This window comes from Phalacrocorax aristotelis, chromosome 3 (assembly GCF_949628215.1).
Source record: "Phalacrocorax aristotelis chromosome 3, bGulAri2.1, whole genome shotgun sequence".
In the NCBI taxonomy this organism is placed as follows: Eukaryota; Metazoa; Chordata; class Aves; order Suliformes; family Phalacrocoracidae; genus Phalacrocorax; species Phalacrocorax aristotelis.
The window spans coordinates 44,991,020-45,001,154 of record NC_134278.1 but is presented as its reverse complement, the minus strand read 5'-3'; the positions used below and the strand labels follow the sequence as shown (position 1 = coordinate 45,001,154).

The window sequence follows — 10,135 nt, the reverse complement described above, 5'->3', positions numbered from 1 at the left end:
AGCCTAGGTTTCAAACTATGCCTTGTTTCTACAACAAAAACTCACACTAAGTTAGCTTTACCTGGGTTTGAATTTCATTACAAAAATATCACACGGCTCTAACTATATTAAGGTAGATTACTGCTGGCTTTGTTTTCCCTTCAAATAGAAGTTCCAGTTTCATCTGTGTTTGGAGGTTCTATGTGCTGCACTGTTAAGCACAGATTTCTGCTTAAATTATATTTCTATCAGCTTTAACATATTAAAATAGAACACATTTTAATGCATGTGTTGAACATTAAATCATTTTTGCTTCAGGGAAACTCTGGTAAACACTAACTGTCAAAAATTGTATGAAACAAAATTAAAATAATAGAAAATAGTCTGTAACAACAGCTTTTCTAATGATGTTAACAGAAGTTCAGCTCTGCATCTTCCAACTATTCCTTTACAAAAAACAGCAAGGTTGAGGAAGGAAAACTCAGGCACACAAAAATACACTTTTGAACAAGAAAAGTTGGAAATTATCATTGTTCTCATTCTTTGCTTGCTTCCTGTGAAGTGCACTTCAATCAATGTAAGAAAAATACAACCAAACAATTTAATATATGAATATTTTTATTGTTATGACAATGATTTTTAATGTATAAATATTTTTTCACAAAATCTTGGAATATGTAAGAGTATCATTTAAGCACTCTAAATTGGAGTAACTTCTGGAAGCCTGCATTATGTCAGAAAGAAACTGATCTGAAGAAATTAAACTGCATCAGAAATATTGACAGGCATATAGATTGAATTACATGAATATGAGATACATACAGACTGGGAGCAGTTCTGCTTAGTGATCAATGTCAACTGAATTTCAAAATTATTTTAGTTCGTTCCTTGTGTCTTGTTTTATTTCAGATTTTAATTTGAATTAGTAGTATGAAATAAAATCACTATTTATTAACTTTCATTTACAAACAAAAAAAGTCAAACTAGTAAAAGCTTCTTTGAAGTTCAAACCTTCCATTTTATGGAGCCCAAGTAACAATATATTTTATCTTGATACAAATTATTCAAAAGCAAGAAGTAAAAACTAAGACTTTGAAGTTTCCACCTATTAATGTGATATGTAGCTGATGTACACAGGCTGTATGATGAGGCTGCATTGCCCCCTATAGTCGCTGTGTGTCAGCTGGGAGGGGAGGGGAAAGAGAAAGGGAAGAGTGGGAGAAATTGTTTGCCAAAAGTACTATGCATTTGGTTTTGATTCGTACTTTGGAAAGACCATGGTGGGGAACCGTGGACAAACCTAACTTGGACATGCTGTTCAAGAAGACTTTGTATGTGTTATTCTCCAAGCATATACGGATGAAATAAAATGTACTCTCACATTCAGATCAGAAGACCTCTGCAGACCCTGTCATCTAGCCGTGTTTGGGATATATTTGTCAGGCGCTGGTATCTGCACCCTGACACTGCACCAGCGATGATGGCATGCTTGCCCCACGGACTGTCGCAAGAGGGGTTTGACCTTGATTCGTCAGTGAAAGGCAGGAGGGCCCACAGGTGGCATCTCTTTGGCTCTCAATGGGCACGCCTTTGGGGGCTGAGCATAACAGGGACATTTCACTCCAAGGCACATAGGACTCTAAAAGTAGTTCCCAAACTGCAGAGTACGTACACAGACTGCTGTTTGAAGCGGCTTCAGCTCAGGGACCAGAAAGAGAGAGAAAAAACCCAGATACAGGTTCCTCTTCCGCAGGAGGAGCAACTGCAAAGAGCACAGCCGGTTTGTTCATGCTGCCCGTGGACGCTGGTGAGGCTGCTCTTCAGCAGCTCCTGGGCCTGGGGGAGGCAGGATGTTTCCCAAATCCCTGCAGAATAATATTCCACTTTTAACCACCAGCACAAGGACACAGCTACAAGCCAGGACTCAGTTTTTTTCCAGTCAAGCCCATCTTTCTTAACTTTTCTGTCAACTAAAAAAATGTTATCTCCCCATAAAATTAATTGAATCTTAGCAGCTGTCCCAATACTGTTCTCTTATGAATACAGTTATGCCCAGCATTCAGTATATCTTTTAATAGGCACAGACACAATGTAACAAAAAGCATTAAATTCCTGAGGATCTCTTAAAAATATCTAATCAACTATTGGTGCGACTGTGCCAAAAACTTCATGGAAATGACAAATATTCAATAAGTTCAAGATCAACACCATCCTTCATAGGGCACAATACACTGTTATCACTATTTGTCTTGTTTCTGGGACAGCTTTTCTACTACTGCAGTTCTAGGCACACCTGGAGCTAGAAAAAGTTAGTGCTGCTCCTAAGAGGCGGTAGTTCTCATTTTTGAGTCTCCTACCTCGTTTCCTTTGGTGGCACAAGCATGTTTGTAGTGACACGATGAACCGATTGGAGACCTTATGCAGCTAAAAACCTAGGTTTTTTCTTATCATTTTATTTTTAAGTTGGATCAGTTGTTGAGGTTCACCATGTAGCAGTACCCATGCTGGTACTTGATGTTTTCAGGAATATGAATTGTCCTTAAAATGCCTTTATATCTCATTCAGTCTCAGAGAGAGAATTATGAGTGTTCCCATCCATATACCTTTACAAATATTCTCTGTCCAGACAGAAAAGATAGGCCTGTAAAGTGGAGCTGAACAACTAGTTTAGTTTTTTTGAGTGTATGCCCACACATAGTCCCATATCAAATCTTTATTTTACTATGATGACTAGAGACTCAATAATGGCTAAGCTACTGATGAGATTTGATTGCTGCTTACCCAGCAGATCAATACTGTCTCACTGCCTCCTGATGTGGAGGGGTGTATCCTGATAGTATTCAACTGTTCGATTATCTTACTCTTAACTGCAAGCTCTCTGAAGCAGGGTCATTGTTTTTGTTCTGTTAGCCCTGTGGCTAGCATAAGTTCTGCAGCTCATGAAGGTCTAAAGTGAAACAGAAATCTGTGTAAAGTTTACCCAATAAAAATTGTACAATATTCACCAGAGGTGTCACTTCTTCTAGTTGCCTTACCTAGATAACCGATCTTGTATCTTGTCTCTTCTAGTCTCTCATTTTGCTTGCTTTCTATCCTATATACACTGAAGTACTGTTGCATTCTACATATCACTGGGCAGTAATTCAGCTAACACACACTTCTAACAGTGAGCAGTTTAAGGCTGTGTTATTATCTTTGCCTTTGGTTTATTTTCTCTCAGCTATGATTATTTCTGTACTTACTATGTTTGTACTCAAACACATGTATGCATATACATTATTTCACTGACTAGTGGGAAATTCTTTAAGGATGATTGTTGCTTGTCCATTGCCTTTTCTTTTTTTCTAAATTACACCAATCATTTTTCTTCAACCAATATAATTTGATTGTGCCTAAAGAACGTACAAGCAGTATGTCCTGCTACTCATGAAAATCGGAGATTTTCATCATGTTAGCAGCATATGCGCCTTCATGCTAAAGGACCAAAAATCACTGTGTGACACAAGTCTAGCCCCATAAATGTGTAACCAGCTTCCAGCAGCAGTGCACTACCTAACTGGTGCAGAAGACAGTGACGCATTTGAGGAAGCAACGTTTATGATTGCCAAATATGCGGAGATGAGCCACCAAATCTTACGAATTATCCATGCAGAGAGGACAGAACATTTGTTTTCAAGGTCAAACAACAAAGATCCCCTGACCTGTGTGGTAAACTACACATTAATACATTTTCCCATCTTTGGAATGTAAGGGACAAAGTCAACTGAGAGAGAAATGAACCAGTGGGGTAAGTCTGCCAAGCTACCAAAATCATTATGGCAGCCATTTTACTGGCATTATTTATGTCTGTGCAGGGCACACACAATGAAAAATAGATCTCTAATTCAAATTTGAGTTTCTTCCAAACTAGATTGCAGTATCAAATATATTTACATTCTTTGGATAACCTTTGATTGATTTTGGTTTACATACTGTTTTTTCATATTTGTTTAGTCACCTCATAACTAATGCTACAGAAAGAGTAAAATAAGCCAATAACAGATTTTTTAAAGGGAAATTGCAGTAGTGTCTCATAAATGCTTCTACACTTCCCCTGGCCTTCACCAGGCAGCACACTTAAAGCGGGCATGATCCTCTCAAAATAGCATGTTTTGTTATGGTTGTCAACACTAACATTTAAAGGATAACAATTCAGAAAAGAGGCAAGGTGGGCAATTGATTCCTCCTGAATACTTTGGACAAGCAACACTCAAGATTGGTTCCTGAACCTGACGGACTGTTGAAGCACAGCTCTTTGATGGTTCAAGAGAAGGCAATTGTACTACCAGAGGAGCAGAGCAGAGAATGAATTCTGACTGGGAATGACATTTTTAAACTCTCTAGTAGAGTAAAGGGGCTCAAAAGTGAATGCAAATCCATCCTAAAGCCCTTTACATTAGCAGAATAGGGTAAAAAGGTCTTATTTGGACTCAGAGAATCACAATTTCTCTTGCTTTTCTCTTGCCTTGCCAGGAAGAATAAATGACTTGGCTCCTTTACAGGGCACTGTTGCTGCCTTGCATTTCATCAGCCCCATCATAGGGAAGTTAGACTTTCTGACATTCTCCACTAGACTTTTTTCTCCCTCCTGCAGTCACAGTGAGAGAGGCAGATGCACCTTTTCCATTCCTCCCTCCCTGCTACAGTATTGCAAAATCTGAGCTGGACCATGCACTTCTGTTAGAGGATTCTACCCAGCAACATAAAGGCTATGACATGTGGTATGTGGAATGTAGCAGTCTATAAATATGACAGTTTTTCTAAATCATTGGGATGTTATTAGAAAAAAAAATTTTCAACATTTGCCTCTCTGATGACTGTAGAGTGGTAGGATCTTGCAACAAACATTTCGGAGTATTCAACACCATGCTTTTTGATATCTCTACACAGGCAGTCAGTTTAATTTCTTATTAGGCATGTCATTTTTCTTTCGTATTAATATTCCCATATGACAAGTACATTACTTCAAGCTGTTGAACTGATTTTCAAGAGGAATCTTGGTTTACATAAATTGTTACTTCTCACAAAACTTTTCCAAAAATGGCCAGACTCCATCCCTTGTAAGGAGCATTGAGAAGTATACTAAAGTAGGAAAAAATTATGAGCTAGCAGAACCAATCATATTGTTTTTACAAATGCTTGTGAAAAGATAGAATAGTCACTAAAAAGTCTGATTAAGAAAAAAAATCCAATAGCTCAATGTGTTTCCTCCTCTGGGTGGTTCAGGTTTAGAAAATCAGCACACCCTTTACAGAAACTGAAACTAAGGCTCTGCACTTCTCTTTTAGCACAGGTACAGCATCTCTAGAACCAATGAAAGATGTCAGTGGAATGTCTGCTATATAGATGTTCTTTTTCTGGGGACACACATTAGAGAGAGAAGCACAAAGTACAACACCGACCATCAGATATTGTCTACACTGGGCTATGTACTGAGCATTTTAGATATATTCAGCACTTTATCACTGCCTGCAACCAAAGTCTACTCATGCAATAAGTTCTGGTTCGATATAGTTCGTTCTGTAATATGATTGCATTATATATTTTTCCTATTAGTTTCCTACATTGTCCTAGCTGAATATCCACTACTTCTTCACTTCACTGCACTTCTTCACTGCAAAATTACTTTTTTCTTTTTTTTTTTTGTTTTGCTATTAAATGTTGGGATTTCCCTTTATCTCTCCTTCACCCCTTCTTGCCTTTCTTTTCATCTTCTCTTCTCTTCTCTTCTCTTCTCCCATCCCTCTCCTCCCTTCCCCTCCCCTCCCCTCCCTTTCCCTCCCCTCCCCTCCCCTTCCCTTCCCCTCCCCTCCCCTTCCCTCTCTTCACTTTGCTACTTTAATCTCCTCCAGTTGCCACTGCCTCATCTCCAACTGCAATAAATATTCTCACAGTATATATTTTACTATAAAGAAGAAATTAATATAGAAATATAAAAATATTCCAACACTTACTTATAACTTTGGGATATCACCATGTAATTGCATTATATAATGTGCCCATGCCCTCTAAAACAGTCTAGCTGCTCTCCATTGTATTGTTTAGCTCTCTTATCTGTTGTGTTTTCTGTAGTTTGATATGATACTGCAGAATAATAAGAGCATTAAAACTGTGTGATTGCAGTATTGGCTAAATACCACTGCTGTTGGTCAAGTACTAATGAAAAATGAATGCAATTGCTCATCAAATTTGGACTGCCATTTTAAGAGCAGTCATCTAAAACCAGGCAGTGTTTAGAAATGCATGACTATAATGTTTACCCATGAAGAAAACAGTGTTTCTTAATATTTCTAAAGAACCATATGTTTCTTTTAGAAGATCATACCAGTTTCTTTTGTGGAGGCCAATAAGGGTCATTAAACACCAATGGGTCTCTGAGTCCTTCTTCAGAGTCAATGACATTGTAGGCTTCACCAGGGATCTCATTTTCCTTCCGTACAAGATCTGCAGGGCAAGGGAGGCAAATGAACTATGAAAAATATAATCACTGCTTTTACTGTTGCTTTTTTCATCATAAAAATGCCATTTATTTAAATTCCATTAAAAAACACATTTGCCTGCTGAAAGCATAAATATATACTTTTGTTACATTTATAATTTTTCATTTTTAAGAAAGAATTCTGTCACTCTTTTGGGGAAAAAAAATGCTCTATAATAAATATTACACAAACTTGTCATACAAACTTCAGGACAAAGCAAGCGGTTAACAAAGTAAATTCCTCTAGAACAGTCTCTCAGAGGTGACAGGAAAATATTTCACAAGTACCTGAGGGAATTAGTAGTCTAACACTCATTTCTAGAAGCGACTTGAGCACCAAGATTGAGTTTTTCAAAAGTACCTGGGCATTTAACTCATACTTTAATTTAAGAGTGTTAGACCTTCAAAACCTATGAGGATCTAGAATTCAGGATGAAAAGCTTTACTGAAAGTCAAGAGGATTTGGGTTATCAAAGGCCAGATTTTTTAAAAAGTGTTTAAGAACTTAGAGGCAGAGATAGATGCCTAACTGATATTTTTCAAGAAGAAGAAGGGTTAAGTCCCTAACACTCACTGAGATTAGTGTGCTCTTAGAAAGTGCTAGGTACACCTCTGCATCTAAATACCTTTTAAAAATCTTTTCTTGAATTGCTTCTGAAAGTGGGCTTTATCATTTGAACGCAGTGATTTATGCTACGCTTAATTCTCGACCTCACAAAGATTGCAACAGATGTGCTTTACTCAAATAATTTTGCATTATGATCTGGATGGAAATAGACAGGATTGGATAACTAAATCTTTTTTTAACAAAATTTAGTTGGTATTTGGATCCAGAAATTCATAAAGTGTTGAGAGCTGAAAATAACAGACAGTTTTGCTCCACTGTGATTTTACTTGGGAGAGCTCTGTTAGACCCTGAACACATTCAGCTCCAAGAATTCACCCTGTAAATGCTAAGCAGCCCACAGCACAAGCAAATATGTATGGAGTCATACTGTTAGCAGTGCTAGAGTCTGATAATATGAATGACTAACTCACTTTCACCATATTTGCCACAGCTGGGAAGAAGATGAAGGGTAGAATGAAAAAGAAAGTTGCAACACAACAAATATCTGGCAAGATGCAGTTTCGGATTTTGGTTTCTGGGGAAGCAGAATTTCTTTCTGATTGCATTACACCATGAATATCCGCAGCTCCTTTCTTTTAGCCTTTGCTGATTTTTTTTCTTGCTTTTAGAATTGACTTATATAATTATCTTATATAAATATAAATTTCTCTGTAACTGTTCTCAGTATTCAGCCTTTAAAAAGAATCCACTCTTTAGTACTGAAAACGTTAGTTCCTTCTTGAGTCACATTTGATTTTTTCCCTGTACTGACTGGCTTCTGAACACACTGGCTGATGGTAAGCGTTGTCATGAGATGCTGAGATATAAAGAACAACAGGTTACCTCATAATCTCTTCTTGTTAACGCTTGTTCTGGAGAGCACCTGCTGTCTTTAAAAGGGATTTGAGTGACCCAAGATTAAGAAGTCTCCCTACAACAATTACTGTTCTTATCACTGAAGAATAATCATACCAATGTGACATCTTCCTGATGGTTTCAAATTCACAGCCTGAGGGAGAGATAAGAGTCAAAGAACCATACAGTGTGTAATTATAAGAAGACATCAAACTGGTCCAATATGATTCCATTTTGGAGAAGAGTAACGCTATCAGTCTAATTGAGTTCTGTCTGAAAAGTATCTACCAGGACCAAACAACCTCTGATTTAATTTAAAGAAATTTTGAAGTGCAACGGTGCTTACAATGTTTTTCATCATCTTTCTTGTTTGCCTTTATTGGGCAAATGACATAATGGGCACAGGGAAGCTAAATGAGCCACAGAACTTAACACTGGCAGTGTTTCAGAGAGGGTATTAAAACTCAAGCGTACTGTTGCCAGTATGCCTTGCTACCTCTACAAAAGTATAGACTTCCATTCTTATGAAGTCCAGTGATATAAATAAAGGATCTTCTACCATGACACCCATCATAGTATATCCCATAGTACTCCTCAAAGCATTTTTCTTATCCTGTTTAACCACTGAGCTCCTATCACCATTACTTTCATTGATGATATTCATGCAAAGCCAGTTCTTTGAAATGTTATCCAAAGTCATCAATAATTTGAAAATTAATGTGGAAGGATAAAATTATCAGAAAAATGGTACCTACTGAAACTGCCCATCCTTTCTTATTTCCAACAATCTAAGCACAAATAAAGGACATGGACTATAATTTTGTTTCTTCTCCCCTCCCTCAATTCAGGATCCTTCAGAAGACATCTTTAAGAAATAGAGGAAAAAGCATCAAACCTAAATATCAAATATTATTAACTAAACTTCTGATTTAGTACTCTTTTATTCTAACTGAGAAAGTGAGCCTGCTGGGAACCTTCCTTTGTCCAATCCTAGGTCATGTTGAGGTCTCCAGATGGTCAAACATCTTCTAGGTTACAGCAGTATTGCATGCACCATTTAATGTACATAGGTGGTACCTGAACTGAAATGGAATTGACCTAGTTTTATTTCCAAGTAAAGAAAAAAACAACTAGTGGAACTCACAGACTGGTTAGAAACTGAAATTAATTATTTTAAATCAGATGCAAATGATAGGTTTGCCAGAAGGAACAAGTAACAGAAGGCAACAGTGATAAAGGGTAATTGAAGACTGTAATCCTGAACGCTAGGTGATCGAAAGCCAAGATGGCAGTCTGTTACAGCTGAAGAAAGTTTTGACTGCCCCAAGTTGAGAAACTGAAATTGTTATCTGAGGTCAATTTACTTTTGCTTGGTTATGTTTAGGATTCCTTCAGTGGAAGAGAATACAGTTCACTGCTTATAAGCTCTCTATTTATAAATGCATTAGACTATTTTCCTTTCTGTGCTAATAACAAAGCTTGAAGGATAATCTCGATATAACTTCAGAGCACATTATGAATATGTGCCTTCTTGACTGTAGAATACCTGAAATCCATTGATTGTACCCACAGTGGTAGAAAAAAATGTGCAAACACCAACCAAATTAATTAATAAACTGTAGCATGCTGCCAAAAGCAAAGATGGTTAAACATTAACTTTACTGGGGTGTATGCATCTAACACCTCAATGAATAACACATTTCCAGCACTGCAGGAATTGTGTCGGCTACATTGTGGACTCCGGTGGTATATGGTGTTCTACTAAAACAGACGGATACAATGAGGTAGACTTCTGTTGGTCTGGATTGGACACAGAAGTCCAAATTCTTCCTTCCAGTGATCCATAGATCAGTTATTATACAACAGACCAGACCAGCTCCTTCACAGGTTGCTCAGTCTGCTGTGTCACTATGTAGTTAAGAAGCCTTTAATCTTCCAGCTGACATAGATGCAATGAGTCTACAGACTAAAATTTCATGCACAACATGGATGAAAGGTAATCACTGCCTGAATTCTAGCTGCTTTCCTCCAAGTAGAAGAATGTGGCGAAAAAAATCATATGTATTCCTTTTACTGCTTCATGCATTGTGCTATGAACTACAACCATGAAAACACTAGTACAAAAATAAAGCTGTTTCTATGCTTTAAGAATATAAAAGATTGACAAATAGCCATGA

General features: G+C 37.4%; 1 long non-coding RNA gene across 1 annotated transcript; it reads right to left on the bottom strand.

Moving 5' to 3' along the window:
* Positions 1-620: 620 nt before the first annotated feature.
* LOC142055745 (uncharacterized) lies at positions 621-8,131 on the bottom strand. The gene is made up of 3 exons (XR_012660028.1): positions 7,947-8,131; positions 6,344-6,462; positions 621-1,844 (listed from the first exon to the last, which is right to left on the bottom strand). It is a non-coding gene; the product is annotated as an uncharacterized LOC142055745 (long non-coding RNA).
* Positions 8,132-10,135: the final 2,004 nt, after the last annotated feature.